Source organism: Bos indicus x Bos taurus, chromosome 19 (genome assembly GCF_003369695.1).
Source record: "Bos indicus x Bos taurus breed Angus x Brahman F1 hybrid chromosome 19, Bos_hybrid_MaternalHap_v2.0, whole genome shotgun sequence".
In the NCBI taxonomy this organism is placed as follows: Eukaryota; Metazoa; Chordata; class Mammalia; order Artiodactyla; family Bovidae; genus Bos; species Bos indicus x Bos taurus.
Genome location: NC_040094.1, coordinates 20359693 through 20381309, shown reverse-complemented (window position 1 = coordinate 20381309; position 21617 = coordinate 20359693). Strand labels below are relative to the sequence as shown.

General features: G+C 46.3%; 1 pseudogene; it reads right to left on the bottom strand.

Moving 5' to 3' along the window:
• LOC113877541 overlaps positions 1-21617 on the bottom strand; it is a 55816-nt pseudogene that overhangs the window by 27267 nt on the left and 6932 nt on the right.

Genomic DNA, 21617 nt, shown 5'->3' with positions numbered 1-21617 from the left:
CTAAATCATCTATTATTATGCAATATTATCTCAATTACAAAATATAGTAAGGCTTCGTTCTGCCCCCTCTTACATTACACATATCAGATCTCATTCTAATTTGCCTGGACCATTGGCAAAGGGCAATGATTCCATTGACTCTTTGTTCATTGCTTGCCTTACTCCTTATGAATTTCATCAACTCACACATATAATACACATGGTTTGATGAATAAATTTCAATTATCCAGACAGGAAGCCCGAGGTATTGTTTCTGCCTGCCCCACATGTACTGTTACTCACCATGTTCCTATAACTACAGGGGTTAATCCCAGAAGCCTTTGTCCCAGTGATATTTGGCAGACTAATGTTACTCATGTCCCTTCTTTCAGACATATGGGAGCTGTTCATATTTCTGTGGATACTTATTCAGGCATAATTTATGCTTCTGCTCATCCTGGAGAAACATCTGCTCATGTTATCTCACACTTTATGCAAGCCTTTTCTTACATGGGCCTACCAAAACATGTTAAAACTGATAATGGCCCTGCATATGTGAGTCATGGTTTTGCAAAATTTTTATCTGATTGGAATATTTCTCATTCTATAGGTATTCCATATAATTTTCAAGGCCAGGCTTTTACACACTCATCGTACTCTTAAAAATATGCTATTTAAATAGAAAGGGGGAGAAAAGTATGGCATATTGATGACACCAAAAGAGAAATTAACCCAAGCTTTATTTACTTTAAAGTTTTTGGATTTAAGATTGGATCATACAACACCAGCAGCAACATTGCATTTTCAGAACACCATTCTTAGTGAAAATTATACTCCTGGTCAAATGATTGCAGATAATACTCCAGTATGGTGGAAAAATGCTATGAACAATTGGTGTAAGGGCCTTAGACTTAAGAAAGGATGAGGTTATGCTCGTCATTTCAGATGATGGACAACACCACTGAGTACCAGGAAGACATGTCAAAGAAAGGAAAGAAGAGGACATAGTTTGACATCAACCCTCCCAGAGAGCCACCAGTGATGGGGAAAACAAGACTGATGATCAGCAACCACCCCAAACCGGTTCCAAGGACCAAACAAAGCCAAACTGCCCACTTGGGGTCAACTGAAGAAATTGACCATTGAAGGGGAAGAATCGGTCAAAGAACAGGGACAGCCTTTGACTTCGGCTACCTTGTTCCTGGCTGTGTTATCTGTGGTAACCACCACATCTGGCAGCCAATCACCAAGAAAGTCGAGGGACAGGACATGGAAGCAACCTAGATGTCCATCGGCAGACGAATGGATAAGAAAGCTGTGGTACATATACACAATGGAATATTATGCAGCTATTAAAATGAATGCATTTGAGTCAATTCTAATGAGGTGGATGAAACTGGAGCCTATCATACAGAGCAAAGTAAGTCAGAAAGAAAAACACCAATACAGTATATTAACACATGTATATGGAATTTAGAAAGATGGTAACGATGACCTTATATATGACAGCAAAAGAGACATAGATGTAAAGAACAGACTTTTAGACTCTGTGGGAGAAGGCGAGAGTGGGATAATTTGAGATGATAGCATTGAAACATGTATATTACCATATGTGAAACAGATTGCCAGTCCAGGTTCGATGCATGAGACAGGGTGCTCAGGGCTGGTGCACTGGGATGACCCTGAGGGATGGGATGGGGAGGGAGGTGAGAGGGAGGGGCAGGATGGGGAACACATGTACATCCATGGCTGATTCATGTGGATGTATGGCAAAAACCACCACAATATTGTAAAGTAATTAGCCTCCAATTAAAATTTTTTTAAAAAGTTGAGGGACAACAACAGCAATTAGCAATTATCGCTTTGGTTTCTATGATCACCAATAATCACCAAAAATAAGCTGCAAAAAATAAAAAAGGGAGATACAAAGGGAATGTGCTATGCACAGGCCTGTATTATAATTAACAGGGCTTCTTTGAAAAATAAGAATGACTTTCTCATCAACCCCAGGTGAAGGGCTGGGAGCAGTAAAAAGTATAGCGTGGAAAGACATCTTGAAAACAAGGTGTTGGAGTACTGATGGGACTGATGGAAAACCCTTAGTGACTGTACCCTTAACAAGAGCCTTGAGGGAGTTGCTGAGAAAGGGCGTCATTATCAAAGGGCTAAACAATGTCCTGAAAGGCCTGAAGGTTTGACACTGAGGACTGTGCATTGTGTATCTTTATCCCTGATCTGAGATTGTAAGGAACAAGGAAGTGGATGTTAACGATAAAAGGCATGCTAGGATTAGGATCTGGGCTTTTGCCTGCAAATGGAACCAGCCCCCTGACCCCCACTTTATTTCTGAGTCTTCTTTTTCCTTACTCTTCTGTGGCACCGCTCCCTCAGGTTGGTTCGTTGTTGGGCTGGTCCTGACAGTTGGCAGCTTCTAAGAGGAAGAAGTTACAGGAACGGATTGGCAGCTGCTAAGAGGAAGAAGTGGCACGTGCACAGCCCTGAGACAGGAAGGAACCAGGGGAGTGAGGGGGGTGGCTGGACCCCAGCCCAAGCTCCTACGAAGTCCCCAAGCCCTGGCTGGGGATTCAGGGGGCCCCAGGTACCAAAGGGAATCCCACCTGTTCTCGAGGATAAACCTGCTCACCTGAGCAGGCCAATAAGAAGTCATCCTCCCCCTCCTGCCTACCCTACCCAGAGACCAATGGTGACCTTGACCTTTGGCCCCCCCCCGCCCCCGCCAGCCTCAGAAAACGCCTCTTCCTGGGTGCTTTCTGCAGCCAGGGGGCAGCCCCCTCTTCTGCTCCTGCTCCTGCTCCTGGGCTCCCATCCTTTCTCCAGGCCCCAGGAAGCCTCCCAAGTCCTCACTGGCATCTCCACTCCTCCTGGGCCCCATCACTTTGTCATGTTCTCTTTCCTGAGCCTCTTGAAAGGACCCAGGCTTATGGTGAAGATGCTTCATTTTAGAGCCAGACAACCTCCAGGTTTGAATTCTAATCGTGCTGCTTGTTACCTCAGTGGCCTTGAGAAGCTTGTTTAACTTCTCTTTGTCTCGGTTTCCTCATCTGTGAGACGGATAAATCCCACCTTCTGGGTGAACTTGTGATTGAGAAAAAGTCTGTGGATAAGAATGGCGTGTAGTAGGTTGTCTCTCTACCACCTGCTGCTTCCGCCCTGGTCCCTCTAAACAAAATTTCCAAATTGATTACGTCTCTACTTCCTTTCAGAATGCCTTTTATCTAATGTGGTTTTGAAGGAGGAAACAGACAGAACAGGCTCCATCTTGAAAGCAGGACTCACTCCATCTTGGGCCAGACTGTGGACTTTGTGCTATATGCCCAGCATCTATGGAAATGACATACCAACTGGAAAACCAGCCCCTCCTCCGGATGGGAGAGCCCCAGGGCTCGTACAGAGACTCTCCATCACCTAAAAGAATGCCCTAATTATCTGTGTAACCGAATAGAATCATTAATTCTATTACTCTTATTGGGGTATGACCACAGGCCTATTGATAATTGTCCACTGTTAACTGTCTAGGCTTAAGGCATACAAATCATGGGTTAGCTTTATATCTTTCTTTTCCTTTGTTCAGACCAGTTTCAGGGAATTTGGGGAGGTGGGTTTGGGCACCCACACTTAAGGTATATAAGGTTTTCACAAAAACTGGTTGGGGTCCTTGTCTAAGAGGAGACTCTGCCTTGGGCCCGCCAGTGTAATAAACTGCACTCCACTATCTGCATTGCCCTTCTGAGTGAGTTTGTTTCCCAGAACGCATGGCTACAACAGTTTTACAAACTGCCTTCAACACAGTTCTATCTCATAGTCTATTTTCACATTTTTCAAGTTGTTGAAGTCTTTCCTGCCTTCTCCTTTAAGTCAGTTTCATACAAAACTTAAATGCTTAGAGGAGCCAGGCAGGTGATATGTACAGCTGAGCTGGCCAGGTAGGGTACAGTAGGGAGTGGTGGGGACTGCAGCAAAGTAGGCATCATCATCCTTATCGAAAGAGCAATGTCCACTCAGCTGTAACCCATGATCATCTTCCAGTCCAGTCGTTGCAAGAAGGCGGACCTCTTCCAGGCCCCGAAACTGGGCTCTTGTCTAACACTCAGAAATGAATTGTCCGAGGAGATACATGTGCTGACAAAGCAAGAGACTTTATTGGGAAAGGGCACCCGGGTGGAGAGCAGTAGGGTAAGGGAACCCAGGAGAACTGCTCTGCCGCGTGGCTCGCAGTCTTGGGTTTTATGGTGATGGAATTAGTTTCCGGGTGGTCTTTGGCCAATCATTCTAATTCAGCGTCTTTCCTGGTGGCGCATGCATCGCTCAGCCAAGATGGATGCTAGCGAGAGGGATTCTGGGAAGTGGATGGACAAGCGGTGTCTCCTTTTGACCTTTCCCGAACTCTTCTGGTTGGGGGTGGCTTACTCGTTCCATACTCCTTATCAGGATCTCCTGTCATAAAACAACTCATGCGAATGGTTACTATGGTGCCTGGCCAGGGTGGGCGGTTTCAATCAGTGTGCTTCCCCTAATACAGTGTGAGCAGTTTCCAAGTCTTTAGGAGGAGACAGAAATCTAGAATACTTTTTTCTGTAAAACCTTCTAATTTGCGGGGCATAGCCTTTATAAGGAGAAGGAAATGGCAACCCACTCCAGTGATCTTGCATGGAGAATCCTGTGGGCAGAGGAGCCTGGTGGGCGGCCATCTATGGGGTCCCAGAGTCGGACATGTCTGAAGCGACTTAGCAGCAGCAGCAGCAGCAAGCCTTTATAAAGGATTGTAGATGAGTTTCTTTGTGATAGAGACATATCAATATTTGCAATGAGATAATATATCTAGATTTGCTTCAAAATAATCCAGGGGTGGAAAGGGAAGGAGGGTTGGATAGAAGTGAAGCAGATAGGTCAAGAGTTGAAACTGAGGGGTAGGTGTGTGTTGTTTATGATACTGTTCTCTCCACATTATATATTTTCTTTGGCAGCAAATTAAAGTAAACACTGTGAAGACCAAACAAAAAGCACCCACAAGCCTAGTTCAGTCCTTCCCTGTGTCCTTGAGCCGTGCAACCACTCAGAGTCCAGGGAAGCCCCTCCGAGCCCGGTGTGCACAGCTGGCCCTGGGAGATAACCAGTGAGGCCAGGATCCCATTCAGACAGACTGTGCTCTCCATGCACCTTGGGCAGAGGTGTCTTTTGTGGCACCCCTGGCCAGGTCTGAACTCTGCCAGTAAACACTTTGGTGACCTTAAGCAAATCACAACGTCTCTGCACCTCTAAGTTCTTTCTGTTGTCTGTCCATGTCAGTGATTTTGGAGTCGAATCAGCCTGACACAGTGAGGCTGACCAGCATGGTGCTTTCCCTGAAAAAGAATCCCCTCATTTGTTGCTTAAAATTCTCTTAAAAGCCTTTGAGAGACAAGGCTTGAAATGCATCCTTCTGGCAGCATGGGCACCTCCCTTAAGCATATTCACACGAAGGTATAAAGAACTGAAAGTACAGTGCGATGGGATGAGGTCCTCAGGGCACAGAAGGAAGGCGGGATGGAGGAAGCCCTGTGTAGATGGTGGCTTGCTGTAGAGGTTAATAAGGAGAGATTCCCCCAAAAAGTTTTATGAGATTTTAATGTCTTAAAAGGTGCCTTCAAATTCTGAAACACAAAATGATTTCAAATCGAGTATAATCCTAAAGACAAGATTACTCATTGGTGCATTGTAATTGCAAAGAATTGGAACCAAATCCAAAGTTCACCAGGAAGAAATAGTGAAATTGATTATGATACCTGATCCAGTCAAAAATAAATTGTTTTTAAAAAGAAATACAAGGAGGAAGCCACAAACCAAGGCAAGTGGGCAGCCTCTGGAAACTGGAAATGGCAAGGAAACATTCTCCCCTGAAGCCTTGCTAACACTTGATTTTAGATTTCTGACCTCAGAACTGTAACAGAGTAAATTTGTATTGTTTTAAGCCTGAGTGGCCCAGGACCCCTCTGTGTGTGTGTGTGTGTGTGTGTGTGTGTGTGAGAGAGAGAGAGAGAGAGAGAGATCTTAGCAAGAAACAGCAGCACCTGTACGACTCAGGAGGACAGATTTTTTTTCCTTTCAAACTTTGTATTTTGTATCAGGGTAATGCCCATTAACAAGTTGATAGTTTCAGATGAACAGCAAAGAGACTCAGCCATACATATACATGTATCCATTCTCCCCCAAACCCTCGAAGAGGATGGGTTTTTATGTTGGATTTATGGTCCTACAGCATGGACTCACCTCCCAGCTCCCCAAGCCGGCAGCTCCGATGTTGACCAAGTCACGTGAACTGTCTGCGCCCTAGTTCCCTGCTTGGAACAGCGAGACACTAACGAGGCCAGTCTGGCAGTGTCCTTAAGAGGATTAGGTGAAAGGCTAAGTGCAAAGTCCTTGGCTGGAAGGACGTGACGATGGCAACTCTGCATCAGAATGACTTAATACTTCTGCTGGGTCCGAATTTGGTCTCAGCTCCTGGCCATGCCTGGAGGATGAGGATATTTTCCTCCTCTTCATATCCTTCCAGAAAGAGGAACCAGGCCCTACCAGCCAGGGGTGGGCAGCCCCCTTCTGGAGACCCAGTGTCACAGAGGCCACCCAGCCATACCTGGCTAAGGGGCTCACCCACAGGGGGCAGCACCACTACCCTTCTTGTGGCCTCCCTTCCGTGTCTGAGTTAGCTCATCTTCCCAACACTGCTGGTCATTATTAGTACCACGTTTACAGATGAGGAAACAGGAACAAGAAGTTTGCCTAACTTTCCCAAAATCACACAGCTGGGCAGTGATATAGACAGTTTGAATCACAGCACCACGCTTTTAGCCCCAACCCGGGGCGCTTCTCTCAGTGAAGCCCAGGACATCCTCACTCCCCTGGACCCAACAGCAAGTCTTGTCCTGACTGTGAGGCCAGCTACCCTCCTGGCCCTCTGGGGGGCTGGACCAGATGGGGCTGGAGGGGGTGGTTGAGGAACTGTGGGGAGGTGCTCCCGAGGCAGGTCCTAGAGGCGTTGACTCAGCCGATCAGCTGAGCGGGTGACCTTCCTGACATGCTTTGGAGGAAGTGAGGTCCCAGGCACTGGGGGTCACTGGGTGCTCTGGGAGAATGTGACCACGTGGGGTGGACAGTGCTCTGGGTGCCTGTGGGGGCAGCTCAAGCCTCTCTCTCATCTAGACTCCAAGGCCCTGTTTTGACTCTCTGCTGCCCATGGAAGGAGTTCCCCTCTGATTTCAAATCTTTGACTTTTGAATCCAAGGATTAGAAAGTCATGTCACCAGAATAATAAAATGTCAGGGCCTAGAAGGGGCTCTGGGCCCCCCATCTGATGGAGAACAAGACCCAGGTGATGCATCTGGAGCCGAGGACACTGTGGAGGCACCCAGTGGGCAGCCCAGCTTCCTCCAGCCCCACCCAGGTGCCCCCACAGGGAGGATCGAGGAGCACTAGCAACTGCCCAGAGCAAAGAGGCCGAGCAAAGGCCCCTGGGGAAGTGGGCTTGGGTGTGAGCCTCAGTGGACCCCCAGCATCTGCTGCCTCCGCCCCCCTCCTGCCCCAGGTAGGGTTCCATCAGCCCACCTGCCCAGCCTTTCAGGAAGCATAGCTGGGTCCAGGACATCATGACCATAGAAACGTCCTGGGACCCAGACTGCTGCCTGTCCGCTTCCTCCTCCCCCGGGGCTCACTCTATGGGCTCCTCCTTCCTCCAGGGTGGGGGAAACTTTTTTAATTTATTTATTTTTAATTGGAGGATAATTGCTTTACAACGTTGATTTCTGCCATACGTCAACATGAATTAGCCACAGGTATACATATGTGTCCTCCATGAACCTCCCTCCCATATCCCACCCTTTCCCACCCCTCCAGGTTGTTACCGAGCCCTGTTTGAGTTCCCTGAGTCATAGAGCAAATTTCCATTGGCTGTCTATTTCACATATGGTGTGTATATGCTTTCATGCCACTCTCTCCATTCACCTCACAGGGCTGGGGGATTTAAGGAACCTCCCTCCTCGGCCACTTACCCTCTGGGGACTTTGGACAAGTGGCCTCCACCTCTCTATCAGTTTCACATGTATGATGTGGGGATAATAAGGGTTTAAGTCAGCTGGCCCCAACTTTTTGGCACTAGGGACAGGTTTCATGGAAGAAAATTTCTCCAGGAACTGATGAGGGGATGGGAGTGACGGGGTGTGGCTGTAAATACAGACGAAACTTCGCTCTCTCCCCACTCACCTCCTGCTGTGCAGCCCGGTTCCTAACAGGCCTTGGATCAATACCAGTCCGCGGCCTGAGGGTTGGGGACCCCAGGTTTAAAGAAGACCCCCTATGACAGGGCCTCCATCCTGGAGGCAAAAAGCCACAGAAGGCAACCATTTGAACCCCACAGTTTAGGAGCACCCTGCTCCCCTTTAACTCCCGAGATGGTCCTTCTCAGACACCCTTGACCTGCCCTTCCTTGCTCTGTCAGCCTTCAGATGTTGGACCCCTGCTCGGGAGGTCTTCCTAGCTGCCCCCAGACTCCTAACCATTTTAAACACTTTTGGAGCCCCCACAGTGGGCCAGACACCATTCAAGCTCTCTTGCTGTGCTACCTTGCTTAATCCCTCCCCCAGCCCTGGGTGGTGACTTGAGGATTATCCCCATTACACAGATGCAGACACTGAGGGGCCCCTGGAGAGAGCTCCATAAATGTGTGTCAGATGCACAAAACCTGGGGATGCTCACCTGCGCCAGGCCTGAGTGGCACCAGAGAGATGGGCATGGAGCGGAAGTTGTGTCTGCCCTTCTGTGTTCTCTTTGGAATACCGCCACCCTCCCTACCCTCTGGTCAACAGCAGGAGCTGTTTGCTCAGAGCCCCAGGGATGCTTCCCACCCGCTGAAGCCACCCCCAGCCCTGGAACTCATTGGATTCAGGAAGGGAGCCTGGGGGTTGACGAAGGGCATCTCTCCACCGCCTCTGTGCCCACTGCTGCTTTGCACTCTGGCTAATCAGGCCCTGCACTGGAGAGGACTTAACAAGATATAGAATCCAAAATAACTTAGCAGTTATTCAATGGGGAGGAGCCAAGAATAAGATAATGTGGATTTAGAGAAGAGGAGAAAGGTGGGGAGGAGGGCTGAGGGTGGAAGTGGGTGCTCCTCACCCAGGACCCTTTCTCTCTGCTCTCTTCCTGTTCTCTGATCCCAGACCAGATAGTTCATAGGGGTTCATGTATGTTCAGAAATCCTCACCACACGCACACCACAGTGAGCTTCTAGAAGACACTGCCCCTGAGCGTGTGGCTGTGTCATGAATGTCCAGGCAGCAATGGGGCTGCTTAGGAAAGGCTGTGTGGCAGGGCACTGCCTGTGTGTGGGATTGTGGTGGTGCTGGGAAAGCCTGGTTATACCCATTTTGCAGATAGGGAAACTGAGGCTCAGAGACTCTATGGGTCATGCCCAAGGTCACATAGCTCACTTGTGGCAGCCTGAGCCATATGAAGCTACTTTGGTTCTTAAAATGGTATTCATCCCCTTTAAAAGTCCATTCATATTCCTCACATACAAACATAATCACATAGAAAGAAATGTTTTGCAAATAGAAAACTTGTACTGGGGGTTCCCTTATCCTTGTGTACAATGATGCCCTGGGAACTTCTGCTCCCTCCTCTCTGTGAATTTCTCTCTCTCTCCTCTCTCTCGAATCTGGGTTATAGAATGGGGAGCAAAGTAGTCTAACATAATGCAAAATTCCAAGTGACATGAAGGTAGGTGCAAGATATTGCATAAGCTGTTTTAATTGGCACCAGCGCCTTGTTAAAGAAAATGATTGACTGAAAAAGAGACTAAGCATTGGCTGTGTGGGGAAGTGGGTAGGGAGGAAAGACATAGCAACAAGAGAGTTCCATGATGTCAAGCCGTTCCCACTGTATGTTACAGACAGGGCCCCTTCCGTCCAGCCTGGCCAAAAGGCTGGGGGTCGTACAGGCACCGAGTGGGGAGGAGGTGCCCCAGGGCTGCACACGGGTCCACACGTCTCTCTCTTCTTGCACTTACCTGGGTGCCCCAGAATTTGCAAAGACTGACTTCTTTGAGATGTTCCTGTGGACTAAGCCCACTTGCCTCCTTTGTCCATACTTCATCCCCACCAGATCCCTGATCAACCAAAATTTGACTGGATTTAAGAGGCAGAAAGCACAGCTATAGCGGAGAGGACGGTCCTCTTTGCAGTCCTCTTTGACACCAGGGACACTGGGACCATCTCCTCACTGGCTGGGATACAGAGCAACAGGAGCTCTCATTCACTGCAGGTTGGAGTGTAAAATACAACAGCATTGAAAACATGTTGGTGGATCCTAATAAAGTCAAATCTCTACCACTCCTGTGTCCTGGCTCTTCTGCTCCTAGATATTTACCCAAGAGAGATGAGAACATACGCACATGTGCATAACAGCTTCCCTCATCTAATGCCACACTGGAATGACACAGCTATTCATGAGCAGGAGAAAGGAAAAGCAAATGGAATGGTGATGTGCCTACCGTGGACGAGCCCTCAGCAATCAAAAAGGACCGAAGATATAGGCAAGGTCATCAGCGAACCTCACGGTTGAGCACAGGAGACAGACACAGGCTGGGAGCATTCTGATTACATAAAATCCAACAATGGATCAGAAAAGCAAATACCTATGGGGAAGCCACCTAGGAGAGACCCTAAGGAGTCAGCTGGGTGCTGGAAATGTCCTGGAGCTTGATCTGGATGGTGGTCACACAACTGTTTACAATGTAAAAACTCATCCAGCAGACCAGGCTCTGTGTGTTTATGTGAACTGTATCTCAGTCAAGTACTGTTTTTCAAAAAAACCCAAATCTCCCAGAAGCCAAGGAGACACAGGCACAGCTAGAGTTCCAGCAAACACACACTCTGGCATCTCCAGCCTCCTTGGGGCTGAGTCCCAAGGAGTCCAGTCCTAAAGGAGAGCACAGTGCCCCCCTCCTACCCTGCAGGGAGGGGCAACACCCAAACCCAAAGGCCAATGGGTTTTGAGGTGAATAGAGACAGTAGGGAGGCATCTCCAAGACCCAGTGCCTGGCACAGTTGACCTCAGCAGCCTGGCATCACCGTGCAGTCACTGAGACCTGTTTCCAGGCCTGGCTCTGGTCTTAAGGAGGGCTCCTCACCACACCTCATCCCACCACACCTTGTCTGTGTTCTTCTGTAGATCTCACAGGTCATGGCTCTATTTCTGGGACAGGCCTTTATCTACATTCTTTGCAGCACTTGAGGGGGAGTAACAAGAAAAACTTCAAGTCTTTAGTTTCTTCCTCCCCACTGAGCACCTAGACCAGTATGTGCAGACTGACTTCTCTGAGACGTTCTCGTAGACAGAGCCCACTTGCCTCCTCCATCCACCCTCCATCCCCACTAGATTCCTGGGTCAACTAGAATTTGACTGGATTTAAGGGGCAGATGGCACACTCGGAACAGAAAGGAGGGAAAGAAGGAGAGGTTCTTTGCAATCCTCTTGGACACTGGGGACATGGGGACTGTTTCCTCATTGATTGGGATAGGGACAACTAACTGGAACTCTCTTTCACTGCAGGTTGGAGTGTAAAATACAACAGCACTGGAAACTTGGTGGTGGATTATAATAAAGTTAATCCTATACCTTTCCTGTATCCTGGCTCTTCCACTCCTAGATATTTACCCAAGAGAGATGACATCATATGTACATGTGCATAACAGCTTCACTCATCATAGCCTCTCACTGGAAACAATACAACCATTCACCAGCAGAAGAAAGGGGAAAGTGAATGCTCTCTGCAAACCCTTGGACTATAGCCCATCAGGCTCCTCTGTCCATGGATTTATCCAGGCAAGGCAAGAATATCGGAGTGGGTTAACATTTCTTCCTCCAGGGGATCTTTCCAGCTCAGAAATCCAACCCATGTCTACTGGGTCTCCTGCACTGGCAGGTGGATTCTTTTTTTTTTTTTTAAACCACTTTATTTATTTTTTTACTGAAGGATAATTGCTTTACAGAATTTTGTTGTTTTCTTTAACATCAATAAGAATCAGCTGTAGGTACACCCATGTCCCCTCTCTCCCATCTCCCTCCTCATCCCACCCTTCTGAGTTCCCTGAGTAATACAGCAAATTCCCATTGGCTATCTACTTTACATATGATATTGTAAGTTTCCACGTTATTCTCTCCACTCTCTGCCTCCTCCCCTCCCCGCCGTGTCCATAGGTCTGTTCTCTATGTCTATTTCTCCAGTGCTGCCCTGCAAATAAATTCATCAGTACCACCTTTCAAAGTTCCATATGTATGTGTCAGTGTATGATGTTTATCTTCCTCTTTCTGACTTGCTTCACACTGTATAATAGGCTCTAGGTTCTTCCACCTCATCAGAACTGACTCAAATGCATCCCTTTTTATGGCTGAGTAATATTCCACTGTGGTATATATAACCACAAATTCTTTATTCATTCATCTGTCGATGGACATCTAGGTTGCTTCCATGTTCTAGCTACTGTAAATAGTGCTGTGATGAACATTGAGGTACATGTGTCTTTTTCAATTTTGGTTTCCTCAGGGTATATGCCTACGAGTGGGATTGCTGGGTCATATGGTGGTTTTCGGAGAAGGCAATGGCACCCCACTCCAGTACTCTTGCCTGGAAAATCCCATGGACGGAGAAGCCTGGAAGGCTGCAGTCCATGGGGTTGCGAGGGTCGGACACGACTGAGTGACTTCACTTTCACTTTTCACTTTCATGCATTAGAGAAGGAAATGGCAACCCACTCCAGTGTTCTTGCCTGGAGAATCCCAGGGATGGCGGAGCCTGTTGGGCTGCCGTCTATGGGGTTGCACAGAGTCGGACACGACTGAAGCGACTTAGCAGCAATGGCAGCAGTGTGGTGGTTTTATTCCTAGCTTTTTAAGGAATCTCCATATTGTCTTCCATAGTGACTGTATCAATTTACATTTCCACCAGCAATGCAAGAAAGTTCCCTTTTCCGCACACCCTCTCCACCATTTATTGTTTGTAGACTTTTTGATGATTGCTATTCTGACTGGTATGAGGAGATATCTTATTGTAGTTCTGATTTGCATTTCTCTAATAATGAGCAATTTGAGCATCTTTTCATGTGTTTGTTAGCCATCTGTATGTCTTGGGAGAAATGACTTTTTAGGTCTTTTTCCCACTTTTTGATTTCGAAATACCACTTTTTGGTATTGAGTTGTATGAGCTGCTTGTTTATTTTGCCAATTAATTCTTTGTCAGTTGTTTCCTTTGCTATTATTTTCTCCCATTCTGAGGGTTGTCTTTTCACCTTGTTTGTAGTTTCCTTTGCTGTGGAAAAGCTTTTAAGTTAAATTAGGTCCCACTTGTTTATTTTTGTTTTTATTTCCATTACTCTAGGAGGTGGGTCATAGAAGATCTTGCTTTGATTTATGTCATCGAGTGTTCTGCCTATGTTTTCCTCTAAGAGTCTTGTCATTTCTGATCTTACATTTAGGTCTTTAATCCATTTTGAGTTTATCTTTGTGTATGGTGTTAGGAAGTGTTCTAATTTCATTCTTTTGCACATAGCTGTCCAGTTTTCCTGTAACCAACCACTTATTGAAGAGGCTGTCTTTGCCCCATTGTATATTCTTGCCTCCATTGTCAAAAATAAGGTACCCATCAGTTCAGTTCAGTCACTCAGTCATGTCTGACTCTTTGTGACCCCATGAATTGCAGCATGCCAGGCCTCCCTGTCCATCACCAACTCCCGGAGTTCACTCAAACTCATGTCCATTGAGTCGGTGATGCCATCCAGCCATCTCATCCTTTGTTGTCCCCTTCTCCTCCTGCCCCCAATCCCTCCAAGCATCAGAGTCTTTTCCAATGGGTCAACTCTTCACATGAGGTGGCCAAAGTACTGGAGTTTCAGCTTCAGCATCAGTCCTTCCAAAGAACATCCAGGACTGATCCCCTTCAGAATGGACTGGTTGGATTTCCCTGAAGTCCAAGGGACTCTCAAGAGTCTTCTCCAACACCACAGTTCAAAAGCATCAATTCTTCGGCACTCAGCTTTCTTCACAGTCCAACTCTCACATGCATACATGACCACTGGAAAAACTATAGCCTTGACTAGACAAACCTTTGTTGGCAAAGTAATGTCTCTGCTTTTGAATATGCTATCTAGGTTGGTCATAACTTTCCTTCCAAGGAGTAAGCGTCTTTTAATTTCATGGCTGCAATCACCATCTGCAGTGATTTTGGAGCCCAAAAATATAAAGTCTGACACTGTTTCCCCATCTATTTCCCATGAAGTGATGAGACCAGATGCCATGATCTTCGTTTTCTGAATGTTGAGCTTTAAGCCAACTTTTTCACTCTTCTCTTTCACTTTCATCAAGAGGCTTTTGAGTTCCTCTTCACTTTCTGCCATAAGAGTGGTGTCATCTGCATATCTGAGGTTATTGATATTTCTCCTGGCAATCTTGATTCCAGCTTGTGCTTTCTCCAGCCCAGTGTTTCTCATGATGTACTCTGCATATAAGTTAAATAAGCAGGGTGACAATATACAGCCTTGACATACTCCTTTTCCTATTTGGAACCTGTCTGTTGTTTCATGTCCAGTTCTAACTGTTGCTTCCTGACCTGCATATAGGTTTCTCAAGAGGCAGGTCATGTGGTCTGGTATTCCCATCTCAGAATTTTCCACAGTTTATTGTGATCCACACAGTCAAAGGCTTTGGCATAGTCAATAAAGCAGAAATAGATGTTTTTCTGCAACTCTCTTCCTCTTTTGATGATCCAGTGGATGTTGGCAATTTGATCTCTTGTTCCTTTGCCTTTTCTAAATCCAGCTTGAACATCTGGAACTTGACGGTTCACGTACTATTGAAGCCTGGCTTGGGGAATTTTGAGGATTACTTTACTAGCGTGTGAGATGAGTGCAATTGTGCACTCATAATTTGAGCATTCTTTGGCATAGAGTGCCTGATGAACTATGGACAGAGGTTCATGACATTGTACAGGAGACAGGGATCAAGACCATCCCCATGGAAAAGAAATGCAAAAAAGCAAAATGGCTGTCTGAGGAGGCCTTACAAATAGCTGTGAAAAGAAGAGAAATGAAAAGCAAAGGAGAAAAGGAAAGATATTCCCATCTGAATGCAGAGTTCCAAAGAATAACAAGGAAAGATAAGAAAGCCTTCCTCAGCAATCAATGCAAGGAAATAGAGGAAAACAACAGAATGGGAAAAACTAGAGACCTCTTCAAGAAATTTAAAGATGCCAAGGGAACATTTCATGCAAAGATGGGCTTGATAAAGGACAGAAATGGTATGGACCTAACAGAAGCGAAAGATATTAAGAAGAGGTGGCAAGAATACACAGAAAGTGAAAGTGAAGTCACTCAGTCGTGTCTGACTCTTTGCGACCCCATGGACTGTAGCCCACCAGGCTCCTCCGCCCATGGGATTCTCCAGGCAAGAATACTGGAGTGGTTGCATTTGGTAGTACAGTCATTTTTATAATATTGATTCTTCCTACCCAGAAACATGGAATATCTCTCCATCTGTTTATGTCGTCTTTGATTTCTTTCATCAGTGTCTTATAATTTTCCATATACAGTTCTTTTGTCTCCTTAGGTAGATTTATTCTTAGATATTTTATTCTTTTTGTTGCAATGGTGAATGGGATTGATTCCCTAATTTCACTTTCTTATTTCATTGTTAGTATATAGGAATGCAAGTGATTTCTGTGTATTGACCTTGTATCCGCAACTTTGCTGAATTCACTGATTAGCCATAGTAATTTTCTGATAGTTTCTTTTGGGTGCAGGCAGATTCTTTACCAGTGAGCCACAAGGGAAGCCCTGGCAATGGACTAGCCCTCAGCAATAAAGAAAGACCAAAGATGCAAGCAAGGTCTTCAATGAACCTTACAGTTGAGCACAGGAGCCAGACAAGTGAGCACAGGCCAGGAGCATTCTATCAGATAGAATCCAATAATAAGTCTGAAAAGCAATGACCCATGGCAGGCACCAACTAGGAGGGACTCGAAGGAGTCATCTGGGTGCTAGAAATGTCCTGGAGCTTGACCTGGATGGTGGTCATGCAGCTGTTTGCAACACACAAACTTGTACAGCCTACTAACATCTGTGTGTTTACAAGAACATAAATAATATGTTCTCAATAAACATATTGAGATATGTACCATATCTCAAGAAAGAACTGTTTAGAAAACACCACAGAACTTCCGTGGTGGCACAGTGGATGGGAATCCACCTGAGAATGTAGAGAACACAGGTTTGATCCTTGGTCCCGGAAGACTCCACATGTGATGGAGCAACTAAGCCCACGAGCCACAGCTACTGAGCCCATGGTCTAGAGCTCACGTGCTGTAAATGCTGAAGCCCACACCCCTAAAGCCTATGCTCAGCAACCAGAGAAGCCACAGCAATGAGAAGCCCAGGCACTGCAATGAAGAGTAGCCTCCGCTCGCTGCAACTAGAGAAAGTCAGTACAAAGCAACGAAGAACCAGTACAGCCAAGTAAAATACATAAATTAGTAAATTAAAAAAAAAATTGAAAACCACCCCTAAACTCGCAGAGTCCAGGCAGACACTGGGAAAGCTAGAGTTCTAGCAAACACACACCTTGGCATCACCAGGCTGCTTGGAGGTGAGTCACAAAGAGTCCAGTCCAACAAGGAGAGCCCATGGTCTCTCTCCACCTGCCGGGAGGGCAACAGCTAAACCCAAAGGCCAATGGGTTTCCAGATGAATGGAGACAGTAGGGAGGCATCTTCAAGACCCAGTGCCTGGTACCGTTGACCTCAGCAGCCTGGCACCACTGTGCAGTCACTGTGATCTGTTCCTAGGGCCTGACTCTGGTCTTAAGGAGGTGAGAGGCAGCCTTCAAGTTTCATTATTCTAAGTCCAGACACTCGTCTGAGGGTATCTATTCTCTGCACTGTAGATTATAGGATCTGTTCTAAAAGTGCTGGCCACCTCACACTCTCAAAAAGCCATTAACCAACAAGTGTTGATGGGGATGTGGCAAAAGGAGGCCTTTTGTTTTGTTGATAGGAATGTTAATTGGTGAGCCTGCAGTGGGAAACGCAGTGTGCCTGCCTGATCCTAAGGGCCTGGCATTACGCTTCTGATTGCCAAAGCATCCATTTCAAACATCCATATTGAATAAACACATCACCAACTGGACGACAGCTTATAGGAAAGCTCCCAGCTGGCCCGGCCCATGAAGTTTCCCTTTCTAGCAAGCCTTGGGAAACCTAGATAACCATGTGAGTGACCTTCTTACCCCCTGGTTCCTGCCTAACCACCCTACCCTCGAGCCCCAATAAAAGCAGAAACCCAGGTCTGTGCTCTCACCCCCTCCTTCCCACTGACCATTGTCCTGTGTGGTGGTCAGGACTTGAGAGTAATAATCCTTATTTTTTCAAAGCTTCCTGATGGTTGATGCTGACTATGTCTTGCAGTCATAATAAGAACCACAAGGATCTGTCCAGCCACAGCACTGGCTCCAGCTGGGCTAATGTCTCTGGGGCTCCCATGAGTAGTAAACAAACATGTGAATGCCTTTAGGTGTTCCTGAATGGAGAGCGTCACTATGCACAGTCAGAGACGGACACTACAAAACGGTGGGTCCTCTAAAAACTAAACACAGAATTACCGTATGATCCAGCATTTCTACTTCTGTGTATATACCCCAAAGAACTGAAAGCAAGAACCTGAAGAGATATTTGTACCGTCATGTTCATGGTATTAGTACAATAGCTAGATAAGAGCTATCCAAGTGTCCATCGAAGGATGACTAGATACACAAAATGAGGTCTATACATACAATAATATCATTCAACCTTAAAAAGGAGGGGAATTCTGACACAGGTTAGAACATGGATGTTGGGGAATGAAGAAATTTTCCTCTAAGCTGCTAGATTCTTCTGGCTGGTCTAAGATTAAATTGAGATGAGACAGATTAGCAGGAGAAATATCTAACAAGGGTTTAGTAACATATATACATGAGAGCAATCCAGGAGAACTAACTCACCAAAATGGTCAAAGCCCTCATCTTAAATACTGCTGCTGCTAAGTCACTTCAGTCGTGTCCGACTCTGTGTGACCCCATAGATGGCAGCCCACCAGGCTCCCCCATCCCTGGGATTCTCCAGGCAAGAACACTGGAGTGGGTTGCCATTTCCTTCTCCAATGCATGAAAGTGAAAAATGAAAGGGAAGTCACTCAATCGTGTCCGACTCTTAGCGACCCCATGGACTGCAGCCTACCAGGCTCCTCCATCCATGGGATTTTCCAGGCAAAGTACTGGAGTGGGGTGCATACTACCTTTGGTCAAAGATGGGAGAGGATGTTGAGGGTAATTGTTTGCAACTTCAAAGAGGAGGAAGGCAATTCACAGAAAAGCCAGTGTTTGGTAAATAAGAGCTTGGTGCACAGAATGGACTCTGATCTCTAGTCTCTGTCGGGTTTCCCCACCACATCTCCCCCAGGTTCTTCTGTAGATAACATTGGTCAAGGCTCTTTTTCTATAAAGATGTTTTATCTATATTCCTTGCTGCAGTTGAGGAGGAGGTAACAAGAAAAACGTCCAGTCTTCAGTTTCTTAAAAAGAATCAGCTTAAATGAATCCTCATGCCAAAGTGACATGTTGTGGGGTAGCAAATTTTGCTCCCCTATACTCTCTAAGTTTCAATCTTTCCTCATCTGTGAGATATAGTTAATCACAGGCCTTGTTGTATACAATTGTCATGAGCACTGAATGATCAGAGGCTTGGAAGGCACTTAGCCTAGCTATGACTGGGCAAACTCAGTCCCAATTGTCTTCTACCATGTTTGAAATCACTAAGAGCAAAGACTCCCATGTTATCTCCTTATAAAGAGATTACCATGTTCTCCCAACTACCCAAAAGGGAGTCGAGCTCCAGAGACTTGAACCTTGGATGCACATCTCATGACTGAAGAAGATCCCAACTGACACCTGGTCCTGTACAAGTGCTGGAGACCTTGAATCAAACTGATGAGGAACGGCAGTAGCTGACAGCCAGGTAGACTGCTTCTGCCTGAAAGGTGGCAGATGAAGTCTTCAACTTTAACCAAACATTAAACCCTTCCTCCTTTTCCTTTCCTTTCCTCTGGCATTGACTTGGGAAGATGTTGCCCCAGTTGTATGCCCCAATTCCTTGCTAAGCAAGGCAATCAGTCTTTCAACCATATTTATCATTAGAATTTCCAATCTATCCATAACTATCTAGATCAGATTTTTCTTCACTCATTAAGATTCATCCATGCACAGTAAAGCCAATCTACTGACACCAGGCTGTGATGAAGGAAAGTGCAGTGTTTATTACATGTATTAAGCAAGGGTGACTCAGCAATAAAGAATCCACCTGCAATGCTGGAGACGCACGTTCGATCCCTGAGTCAGGGAGATCCCCTGGAGAAGGAAATGGTAACCCACTCCAGTAATCTTGCCTGGGAAGTTCCCATGGACTGAGGAACCTGGCGGGCTATAGTCCACGGGGTTGAAAAGACTTGGACATGACTTAGCAACTGAAAACGAGACAAGCAAGGAGTTCAGACAGCTCGTGCTTAATAAAACCCAAACTCTCTGATGGCTTTTAGGGAAAGGTTTTTAAAGACAGGGTGAGGGAGAGAATTGTGGGGTGGGTGATCAGCTCAAGGATATCTTCTGATTGGTAGGTGGTGAGGTAATTGGGAGTCAGCATCATCAAGCTTCCTGGTTCTATGTCCTTGTGGACAGCATACAGTTAACTCCTTCCACCTGGTGGGGATTTTTGCTTCTGTAAAACAAGACAAAGGATTTGGCTCAGAATATTGTCTGAGTCAGACACAGCTGAGTTAAGAGAGCATGTCTTCATTATCTATAGCTCTTCAGGAGGAACTAAAGGTCTTTCTGTTTAACGGCTAACTATTATCATGTTGTCTTGAACGTTTTCCTTTGTTTCTGCATTTTCTCACTTTTCTGATTAAAGTTTTTCCTTGAAACTTGGGGAAGGCCTAGGAGGCTAAAGGTTTATTATAGACATGGGGGTTAGGGCTCTCCCAGGAAGATGCTATAGGGTGCTGCTTGGTTATAAATGTGTCACAAGGATTAAGCAAAAATGTAATGGCTCTTGAAGGACTTCCCAGGTGGTTCAGCAGTAAAGAATCTGCTTGCAATACAGGACACATGGGTTCAAACCCTGGGTTGGGAAGGTCCCCTGGAGAAGGAAATGGCAATCCACTCCAGTATTCTTGCCTGGGAAATCCCATGGCAGATGACCCTGGTGGGCTATAGTCCATGGGGTCACAAGAGTTGGACACAACTTAGCAACTAAACCACCATCAAGGACTTCTAAATACCACACCAAGGGTCAAAAAGCTGTGGGGACTAGAGATTGGTAGCACAGAATGATATCAAAGCCTTAAATTCTGATTACGTCTCTTGGTTAGGCTGACAGCATGCTCAAGAATAGCTGTGCTGTGCTGTGCATATCTCTCAGTTGTGTGAGACTCCTTGCCACCCCATGGACTGTAGCCTACTAGGATCCTCTGTCCATGAGATTCTCCAGGAAAGAATGCTGGAGTTTTTTACCATGCTCTCCTCCAGGGGATCTTCCCAACCCAGGGATCGAACCGAGGTCTCCTGCATTGCAGGCGGATTCTTTACCATCTGAGCCACCAGGGAAGCCCAAGAATACTGGAGTGGATAGCCTATCCCTTCTCCAGTGGATCTTCCCAACCCAGGAATCAAACCAAGGTCTCCTGGATTGAAGGTGGATTCTTTACCAGCTGAGCTATCAGAGAAGCCTGCTCAAGAGTATAGTTAAAAGATAAAACCACAGGCTCAAAACGGCTTCCGTTTTAAGGAAGTCCACGAAACCAAACCTGTGTGTAACACCTGACTTAACTGGATCTCTGACCTTCCCCAGGAATGTAGTTTTTAATCAGTCAGTCTGGAATTTTCTGGTCAGAACCATGGAGGTAATCTGTCTCCTAGGCCCTCTCCATCCTCGGGAGGAAGAAGCGATCTGCTTGACCTCTTCCTAAATAGTGGTAAAAAGCACATCACATAAAACTTACCATCTTAAGTGTAATACAGTTCAGTGGCATTAAGTCCATTCTCATAATTGTGCCACCATCAGCACCATCCAGCCCCAGAAATTTTTCATCTTGCAAAACTACTCCTGACCTTATAGATGCTGTGACACATTCAAAAAATTTAAAATACAGAGAGGGTCAAATAGACCCAGGAGTGGCCCCAGCAGACTATTTTGTGCCCTGTGACGTGTATGGCCTCACTGAACTCACTTACAAAGACCCATGGGGCTGCAAACTGTGCTCATTTCAATGTGGAGGAAACCAAGGCTGGGAGAGGTGAAGTCACCTGTCTCAGATCCCCCAGCCGATGAGAATGGCAGAGCTGGGGATTTGAGCTGGGTTCAGTTTGATTTCCAAGCCTGGGTTCTTTCTAGAACCACACAGCCCCCTAAGCAGAGTGGGGATAGAAAGTAACAGAGACGAGTGGCATAGGAACGAGGAGACTGAGCAGGGGCCCCAGGCAGAAACAGCGGCGCAAGGAGGACAGGACGGGAGCCA